Source organism: Anarhichas minor, unplaced genomic scaffold (assembly GCF_050575085.1).
Source record: "Anarhichas minor isolate MPS153535 unplaced genomic scaffold, ASM5057508v1 ptg000027l, whole genome shotgun sequence".
Taxonomy (NCBI): domain Eukaryota; kingdom Metazoa; phylum Chordata; class Actinopteri; order Perciformes; family Anarhichadidae; genus Anarhichas; species Anarhichas minor.
Window position 1 is genome coordinate 8,389,736 of NW_027466473.1, and position 10,265 is coordinate 8,400,000.

At 45.3% G+C, this 10,265-nt stretch overlaps 1 protein-coding gene and 1 long non-coding RNA gene across 11 annotated transcripts in view; both read right to left on the reverse strand.

The window, feature by feature from the left end:
• msi2b (musashi RNA-binding protein 2b) overlaps positions 1-10,265 on the reverse strand; it is a 220,634-nt gene that overhangs the window by 125,916 nt on the left and 84,453 nt on the right. The window lies entirely within an intron of this gene.
• Positions 734-9,775, reverse strand: LOC142960301 (uncharacterized). The gene is made up of 2 exons (XR_012956308.1): positions 4,705-9,775; positions 734-4,601 (listed from the first exon to the last, which is right to left on the reverse strand). It is a non-coding gene; the product is annotated as an uncharacterized LOC142960301 (long non-coding RNA).

A 10,265-nucleotide genomic window follows, 5' to 3' on the forward strand; every position in this document is an offset into this window, starting at 1 on the left:
GGCAGTGCTGCCCCCCCTGAGTGTGTCTGAGATGCAGCTTCGGCCCATATGCCCAACTGAAGAAAAAGACTACAGAGCAGAGAGACGGGCTTCTGTGCTGCCCGAGACGACAAAGGTGGACGGACGCATAAAAAAACATCTGACCTTCTTAAAACCTTTTTTTTTTATTGCGGACTTGTCTTTGTTATTTCATCTCGAAAGAATGTCATCGTCAGAGCCTCCACAGCAGTAACAACGGCAGCGGATATGAAAGATCCACCAGTTCCTTCAGCATAAACCTGGAGGAAATACAACCATCCGAGCACATTTGCCTGCTTTAAAGCCGGCACGGTGATACCGGTGTGAAGGTATACAAGATGTATACAAGACATGCAAAGATACCAAACAATGAACCACCATGGCTCAAAAAAACCACTGTTTACATGCATTAGTACACACCGTTTTTTATGCCCGTCATTTCACAGACTTTTCACGAGCACTGAGCAAGCGTGGCTAGCAGTGCTGTCTGTCGAGGACGGGATGAAAGCCGGGGGAAAGTGGCTTTGTGCCTTGCTGCTACGCATCAGGCTCTTTAAGTTCATAATGTCAAACTGACACCAGGAGACAGGTAGTGCCAGGAGTGATGCCCGGGAGTGAAGGGAAGGTCAGCGAAGGCTTCACAACCCAACTGGGGCCGATGCCACAGCATGTATGGCTCAAGTGCTTGGCAGTGCATCTTAACAACAAAATGTGACATTTTTTTTTTTTTTTTTTTTTTTTTGAAGCTGTCAAATTGCGGTCTAAAAAGCCGTCTTGACTGGGGACCGGGCCAGAGCACCGCTGCAGGGCTTTCAATCTGCCCGTAATGGGAAAGATGGAAGAAGATAAGATTCCAATTCAGCCACTTCTGCACGGCCCAATGTGATCACACTGCAATCCGACAGGGCATTTGGGGAGTTGAGAGGATTCTTAAAGAGACAGAATATCTCCCAAGTATGGCTTGATACTCGCACAAATTCCATCACTGCTCCTAATTGTTCGGCTCGCTGAAAGTAAGTGATGTAATCTGGTGTATCGCCTATTCTGTCCAGATGACGATGTGACTACATGTGGAATATTACACCACAGTGACTAAGAGAGAAACATAAGGAACAGATTATATAATCACATATTGTTTTGCTATACTATTTTGGTCTATTTATGTATGTTTAATGTGCTGAATTTGATATTCGGAGCATTAATTATAGCAGCAAACAGCTATTTTCTACGTAAAGATAAAGCGTAGCCGTCGCCATGTTGAGAGCCGTGTGGAGGCAATCCTCCGATCGCAGATGCTCTCTGAATTTGGAATTTAGCACCTTCAACTCTTCCATCATGAACTTCACTTTATCAGTGTCGCTGAGTCCGCCCCGCCAGTGATCAGGAGCCAACCTGAGGACTGTTGCCAAGTTACCATGGAACCATGGTGCGCTCACATTAATGTTGTCTTTAGAAATGTGCACACCTGTGGAGAAACAAATCCAATCGCAACAAGAGTAACAGCCTCTACGGCCCAAGCGACAAAACGTGGCTGAATTTCAAACAGATGATCAGTTATCCGGTGCGACCGCTGGGCATTACGACCCTAATCGTATGTGGACGGTTAACGCTCTGAAGGAGAGCGTTGGACTGAAGCTTCTGCCAGTGACACAGTCAGGACCACACGATGGAAATCTCCCGTCTGTGTTCCTAAAGAGATGCACATAAATATACATATAGTACATGTTTAAGGTGGTGTGACGTGGTGGTGCGTGAAGATAAGTTTCAGTTAGGCGGTGCAGATACAGGAACAGCGTTTGGCTCGACTTGAAGCAAACACAAAGATGTGAGGGGCCATTTCAAATTCAATTAGCCACTCAAAGAATAAGCTATTGCGTGTATTTGTTGTCTTTGTACTATTAATAACAAACAAAAAAACAACTTTGCATTGGCGCTGTGCCAAAAGCGCACCATCGGGGTATCACGCCTCTCAACTCCCCGTGCACATATACACGCCGTCTAAACCCCAATCAACAATTTTTAATTAATCTTCAGGATTCATTTTGTCGCCCTGGCTTGTCTTTATAAAAAAAACGGGCACAGAGAGCGGAGCCGCAAAACACAAAGACAAAAAAGAGAGGGGGGGGGGGGGGGGAGGAAAAGATTTCTTGCTTCTTTTAGCCAATCTAAATTCTCACATTTTTCCAACAAAAAGCTCACGAGTTGCTGAAACAATACCCTCTTATCTGCAGGAATTGGGTGAAATTTCCGCTCCGTCTCTCTTTTATTAGGCCATATTCAAACCTGTCGCAATTGAGAACACAGCCAGCAGAGCTGCTTTGTGCTGCCAGGAGATAGTGCGACTGGTTGCTGCTGCTGGAGGTTTTTTTTTGTTTTTTTTACCTTAACCCATCAAGTCTAGTTTCGCAAAAACCAACCAAACCAGTGTTTTCATCACTCATTGTTGGCATTTCCTGCCGTGGTGTGGGCTTAACGTGTCCCGCTGTTTATTGCTGCTCGGACAGAGTGAGACAGACAGTTGAGACGAGAGGCGTCCATTCGCTTAGCAGTTCAGTGCAAAAGGCTGACGGGCTCTGCCCAAACATTTAGCGAGGAAGAGAGGAGATAAAGGAGGAGAAAGAAAAAAAAAAGCGGGAGAGGATAAATAGCTATTTGTATGTTGCAGAGGCCTTTTGTTGACAGTCGGCATCAAAGAATTTTCTTCCATGTCCTCTCAGCCCCTGTCAAAATCTCATGGAACCTTCCTGAAAATCAAAAGAAACCTTCCTCACACTTGCCGCGACATCAACACTCTCTCTCTCTCTCTCTCTCTCTCTCTGTGTCTTTGTCTCTCTCAATAACAAAGACAAACATGCACATTTCATCTTAAAAAGGGAAAAAAACAAACAGTTTGCTATTTGGGGGCTCTCCAAAGACACGCCACTGAACAAACTGAACTACATTCAGCCTCCCGCACATCTCCTCTCTTAACAGACTTTATTCTCCGCTAATGCTTTGGGGAAAAGGCAGAGACGTGGCTGAAAGAGACAGCCGAAGACCTGAAAGAGCGGGAAGATGAGTAAAAAAAATGATCCCGGTGATCCCATTACTGAGCTATTTAGTTGCGACAATCAAAATTGGGTTCCCAACATAAACCTGGACCGAGATGTCCGAGCTGACTGGGCCCGCTCACAGCACGTAGCTCGCACTCTCGTTTTTTAAATTTTTTTATCCTTCTCTCTAACGAGTGCTCCACCAGCGGTTAAGTAATGACGTGAAGGCAGAGTTTGAAATGCGAGCTCAAAGAAGGAGACGCATGTTCCTCTAATCTCTTTCAGATAGGGCTGGAAAAAGCCTGCTCAGCGTTGCATTTGGCTGCTTTGTGGTTTTTTTTGAGTGAAGGATCAGACTCGAACTTCTGACAGTAGAAATACGCTGCTTTCTGAAGTGAAGAGCGGATTGAACAAAAAAAAGAAGAAGAAAAAAGCATCAACAAGCTCAGACTTTATCTGCAAACAGATTTGTGTCAGTAAGGTTCCATACTCTTAATTTGGTGAATTACTGGGATCAGCGTAGACGATCCAATGCCGCCGATTCTTTTTTCCAACTTTTCCTCCGCAACGCGAGTAGTGTGCCCCGGTGGCGATTACACAGGATGGCTGAAGGTGGGAAGTTATTAACAGGTGTGAAAGCAAATGTGCGAGACTCGCCTGGCGCAAAGTGCACTCGGTTGTGACGAACAAACCGTGGAAAGAGCCGCGTTGGTTATTTTGGTGACCAGACGTGCAGAGTGCACCTGGTGGGGATTAAGAAGAAGAAGAAGAAGAAGAAGAAGAAGACTGGCCTCAGTCATGGCCAATAGAAACGGTTCATCTCAATGCTTTATTGAGAGGAGTCGACAGATAGGTGAAGAACACACGTTTTTAAGACATTGCTATTATTTTGCCAGATGCACGAGGGTTTTAAAGTGATGGCTGAGGCTGAAGATTTGACCCCGTTTACAGTATTCTGAGCCGGGCATTGGTCTTTTCATGTCATTTACGTGATTGCACAAACCAGCAATTCAGCTTTGTTTACAAGACGGACGGTATTAAATTCAAATGCCTAGAAAGCATAATAGATTTGTTTTTGGTTTTTCTTTGCTTAGTAACTTCTCCCTGTCCTGTCGCTATCAAATTCAATCAAAACAATTACAGCCTCGACTGTGCCCTACCACATTATACAGTGTTAGCTGCAGCCACAGGCCTTTCTCGATTTCAATTAAAAAATGCGGTGCCTTCACAAAAATGGTTTGAAAAAATAAAAAATAAACTGCTCCAGGTGCTACTTTTGGGGAAAACCCCTGCAAATGACAAGATGCAGGAAGCTACCACACCGACGGCATCTCCGTGTTTTGGATGAGGATGTGGAGGGGGGGGGGGGGGCACTTTGTAATGTCCTAAACATCTTTCACGGAGCTGCGCGTGCTGGTGTGTTCAGTGCAGCGGTGCATCCAGAATGTCACTGTCCATGCTCGGGTACCCCTGATTAGTTTCAAGTTAATACCGAGTTGTAGCCCACTGCGTGCTGCGATGATGTGCTGCCAGTGTCCTGGTGCTCTCCACCTACAATGAACGCGAAGGTAAACTGTTCAATCGGACTCATGACATGCATGTAAACTTTTAGAGATACAGACAAACACTGTGCCTGAATGCCAACTGCACTCACCTGCTCCAACATATATTGTGACACAGCTCATACACATCCCATAGTCGTCTGAAGAGCGGTTCTCTTGTGTTCCCAGTATACGGGACACCGTTAGGAATGCTTTATTGTAGTAAATCAAAGGGAACAAATCTGAATTTAATGAAGTATTCAATCAACCTTAGAAATGCTAAAATGCCAGCTTGATATGTCACTGGGGAGAGAAAAACAGCGACGATGCATTCTGAGCCTCGACTCAGCAAGTAGAGTGTTGCCCCGAGCGTCGTGCCTCAGCGAAGAGATGTAACGCACAGGAAACCGTAAACGGGACCTTTAACTCACCGCCGCCACAAGGTTCACGGGCAGACTTCTGGATTACGGCTTTGACCCGCCGAACATTCCAGCGTGCAGGAGGACCGTCGATGCATCTCCGCTTTTTTTTAATTTTTTAATTTTTTGAGTTGCTCTAGTAACCGTGGATGAAATCGGATGTTTCCATCCACAGGATGGGATGACTCAGACACTAGAGAATAGAAGTCAGGTATTTCGGGAGAGCCGCTTTCTGAGGTCATCAAACACGACACACTTCGCTTAAGGCAACTGCTCCCACTCTTCCGAGTGGAAATGGAGAGGAGACAACAGGAGCCCGTCTACCCAGTCTGGCAATGTCTGACAGGCTTCCTTTAGCGGCCTCCTTTATCTTCTACACCCTCGTACACAAGCGTATAAATACACAATGGAAGCTACTACGATCCCACACAGATGCAAAACATCAATGAGAGGCGCTCACTCTGTCAGTCTGTTTCAGAAGTGAAATTATTCCATCTCTCAGGGGTCCTGTTAAGCTCTTACAAAGCCTCAGTGCGTACAGCAGGTAGATTGATTGTGACTTATTAACTGTGAGTGAGCCTAACAGAGTGCATTAAAACAAAAGGAAATGTGATATCCCCAACCATCAAGTGCTTGTTAGAGCTTTAATCAAAGCCCTTCCGAATCTGCATACGGAGTCCTGGTAATGAATTCCAAATGGCGTCTTTAAAAACAAGGAGGGGGGGGGGGGGGGGGGGGGACCACGCCACAGAGAGGACACGGAAGATTTTTGATTTTTTTTTTCCACAAAGATCTAGCTCGCGAACGGCAGGAAATTGTTCTCAATAATTACGTGTCTAGCAGTCTCAATCCTATTTCTCGGAGGACTGTGGCACGCGAGAAGAATCGCTCATTTCCTCCTAAGTGAGTCTAACGACTAGGATTATCACGAACAAAAATACCTTTAACTAATTCATACTCGAGTGGCAAAACAGCACCCGGCTTCATTTGGTCCAGGACAGCAGCACTGGTGACGGCGCTTCACACCTGTGACTGTTTAAAGAGATAGATCCTTCAATTCAGTCTGTTTTAATTGTATTCGTATAGCCCGTCAGACTTCTATATTCTAATAAAAGATAGTAGATTTTGGGGTAGATCAAGTAGAGTGTAAATGTGGAGGCAACCTTGCCGTCAATTCAAAGTGTTCTATATAGAATAAGACACTATTAAACTAATACAAATTAACAATAGTGTAAATCCTAATTATGCAAACAATTGCCATTATCGTTTTAGCTATAATCGGGCAGCCGTGGTCCGAGCTACAATTCCACAAAAAGTAAGTTAAAGAGTTGATTTTAATGGCTGATCCTTTCTTGAGCCAACTCAAGAAAGGGGGGAAAACAACAACAGGCACAAGCACAGCGATTCACAACAAAGTTAATCAGGCTTGCCTGAAAACAACTGAAGCTTCAGCGGATGTCTAATTGGATTAAAGCAAAACAGAGGATAATGTTTTGTGTGCGGTTGTTGTGATGGCTTGACCTCTAATGGCTTTTTAGTTTATTTCTTTTAATTTCCTTCAGCTCCTCAATCAGACTACGACTAACGACTGCTGGCACATCAGACACATGGTGGCCGGGCCGTTTTTCTAGAGAGTGACTTGTAAGTTAAAAGGGAGGGAGAATTGGTCAAGGTCATTGGGAAGGGAGGCGAAGCAGCTCTCACAAATCACCGACTGGCTTGCCCCGCTCGCTCCTCCGGGGGACGTTTAACCCACTCCTGCGGTGACCTTTCCAGGCAAGAAGCTCTGAAGCCACTTCAGAGGTTTGTGTGGCAACGCACCTGCCGGGACAGCTGATGACACATTTCGAACAGGACACGGAAGCACCTCGGTGCTTGTTGAGGGGAGTTAGAGAGCGGCTTACGGCTCCCTTCGGCTGATGCTAATCTCAACTACGCCGTCTTCTTCAGACTGTATATAAGAAGTGGACAAAGCCCCGGGGAGCGTCACCCATTGGTTTATGGACTACAGTTTCGAAGCTTCGAGTTCGGCAGTCTGTCAGTCGCCATCTTGTTTTTTTTTGCAACCAGGGCTGCGGTCGAAGAGTCCAAAAATAACCTCCTGACGTCCATTTCTAACCACTTACCCTTGACCTCTATGGAAGACATCATGGGGTCAAGGAAAGGTGTGAAGGAGAGTTCACGAGGAGTTAGGAAAAGACAACCGTGGTGTTTAGAGAACCAGACTACACTAAACTAAGCTACGTAATTATGATGTTTCACTCGTGGTGTGAAGGAGACAAACCGGAGCTCCTTCCTTCCTGCTGCTGCTGTCACATTTAACAATTAACACTCGTGTAATATCAATGAAACTGTTCAATATCAATTTCAAATATCAAAATGTTTTTACTTATTTGTTACATGTTCTGAGTAAACTAATACATATAACATGAAACGAAATGTTTGTCACTGTCTATTCATATGCATCAACATGAATCCCATTACTTTATGACTGTTTGAGTAGAATTGTTCAACCTGTGGAAGATAAACATGTCGTTTGTTTTCACGGACGGCCGAATGGTGCGTCACTTTAAATGGTGCCGCCGCAAGGAATTGTGGGGCGGAATTATCTAGTTTCCTTTTCGTAAAGGACGGACCAGTGTTTCCTATGCTAAAGAAGCTAATGAAGGAAGCATTGACGCACCTTTCCTTAGCATTCAGAGGATTCCAACAGCTCTCATCATGGCGGCCTCTTAGATACTTCCGGTCATTTCACTCAGTTAGAACCTGCCTCAGCAAAAAGGACTATTCCACCACAGCCCAGAAATGCCACGAGAGGGTGGAGCTAAGGCAACCAAACGCTGAATAAGACATTTGTAGGCAACCAAAATGTTACAATTAACTTAAATGAACTGAAAACACACTGTGAAAGGGTTAAAACGCCGTGGTAGCAGCCTGTCAATCACAAGGTAGCCCCGCCCTGCTTTATCTTCTATTTTACTCTAATCAGGACCATCGTTTACTAATTGAACGTCTTATTGTATTGAGGAAGACTTGAAACTAGCAAATGGGAACATACAATCATGTTTACAATGTTTACTGAAGTAAAAAAAAAAAGAGAAGTTGAGTCATTTTCTCATAGACTGCTATATAATCAACCAGAGGAGTCGCCCTCTGCTGGCCATTAGAAAGATTGCCGCCTGGTGACACTCCATTACAAAAAGTCAACACTGGAGGTGATTTGTTGTCCAATGCTTAATACATTAGACATTACTCATGAGGGGAATTTACTGCATTTATCTAAGATTAAGTCGCAAAATTTTTTTTATTAAAATCAAGGTGGCAGGAAATGTGCCGTCTCTGAACAACAAGGCAGAACCCCTCCTGAGCCAATCAGGAGCAAATATGTCTTTTGTTTTGAGTGCCAATTATAGCGCACCATCGGGCCAATCATTGAATTCTTTTGAACGCTGTGGCAAGATGCACAATGTTACCATGTTGCGTGAAATTAACTGAGCAAATGGACAGGGACCGATCCATAGTCCTGTTATCGCGGGGTCATAACTGGTGCTGCCGTGATTATTCTATTGTGTCTCTCATTTCACTATTTTCACACACACACACACACACACACACACAGCTGCCAAATTGACTGAGCTGACACGACCTCTGTAAAAATGCCTCTATATTTACTGTAAGTGTTTCAAGATCAATTCAGTGAGTGTGTGTGTGTGTGTGTGTGTGTGTGTGTGTGTGTGTGTGTGTGTTCGTTTGTAGGTCAGCCTTTTAAGCACTGCCTATCATCCGAGAGGCTGTGAGCCATCAATGACTAATGTGTCAGTCTGTCACAGTCAAGGACCTACCATATGGCGCCAGTGCCCCCCCACTTAAACTAATGGGTGGGCTGGGAGAAACAGCACAGCTAACTAACCACACTCACAGAGCCGCAGTCGGGATGCAAATGTTAATTGTTTTTATTTATTTTTTTATCAATTATATTGGCCATATTAGCAATGCATACTTGATTCGCCATGAAAGCTTATAGAAAAACAAAACGCATGCTTTTCCAGCACAGCCTTAAATAAGGCACTTGAATTATTAATAAACTAAATACGAGTAAATGAATAAGAGCACTGAGCGCACATTGGGAAGTGTATTCCTGGTTGATCAGAGGTCTTACGGGTGATGAACTGATCATCGGCGAATCATTAATACAGCTAGTCTGTAGTCCACGTGCATACTAAGAGCGAGGCAGTGTGCCGCGCCAATTAGAGCAGACTCAGACTGTTGAGGGCGGCCCAGAGGCGAACGCGGCGCTGCGGCCACCTCTCCCAGGAAGCCCTCCAATTACCACCCAGCAGGTGCAGTGTCTGGTTGACTCATGAGGACGCGTGACGCACACGAGGAAGCTCATAGATCTGAGCCACTCCATCCGTCTTTGTGGCAGTCTCGAGTCCCCCCCCCCCCCGTGACTTTTAATGCAATACTTTTCCATCACCTCTTTTAATCCTCCTTCCTCAATGTGTTCCTTCCCAATTGAAAGTAATTCCAAAGATATCGACCAAGCGGAGTTGAGGTAGAGGGGAGGTTGTTTTTTTTTGCCGCGTCGCCTTTCAACTCGGTGTCTTCTTTGTGGGGGGGGGGGGGGGGGCTGGGGGAGCTGATGTGACCTGACCTTGCCACCGCATGGTGACTACTGTGACGACCCTACCTGCGTTCCTGCTGATGAGACCCCGGCCATGACGGTCCATCAGCGTCCCTCCCTGTTAGGAGGCACGACAGTGTTCTCCCCCCCCCCCCCCCCCCCCCCCCCCTTAAATCTATCCAAAGTCACTTTCAAAGTCTGTATTTCATAATCAGCTAGCAAGGAGAAGTGTCACAGGTTGAGGTAATATAGAGGTAATATAGCAGTGGCAGTTCAGCTGGAGCGTGAGAGAGTGAGGTTAGGGACTGGCTAATAATGATAGTTCACAACAACAACAAAAATGTTTGTTGTAAGCGGGGTTTTTTGGGGGGGTTAAACAGAAAATGTCCACGTATTTTGGAAATAGCCGACTCTGCTTCCTTAGTTGATTCTTAAGGCAGTAAATGCTTTTTCATATTACACAAGTATCAAACCGCTGTATCTCTAAAAGTCATTTGTGATGCTTTCAGCCACATTATTCAGCACTGAATCGGTTACATCATAGTGTGCATACGTGCAGTGATGCCTGCTCAGCGGGCAACGTAGACGGAAGTGCAGCGCTGTGGGTCCAGACCTCGCTTTCAGTGATCAA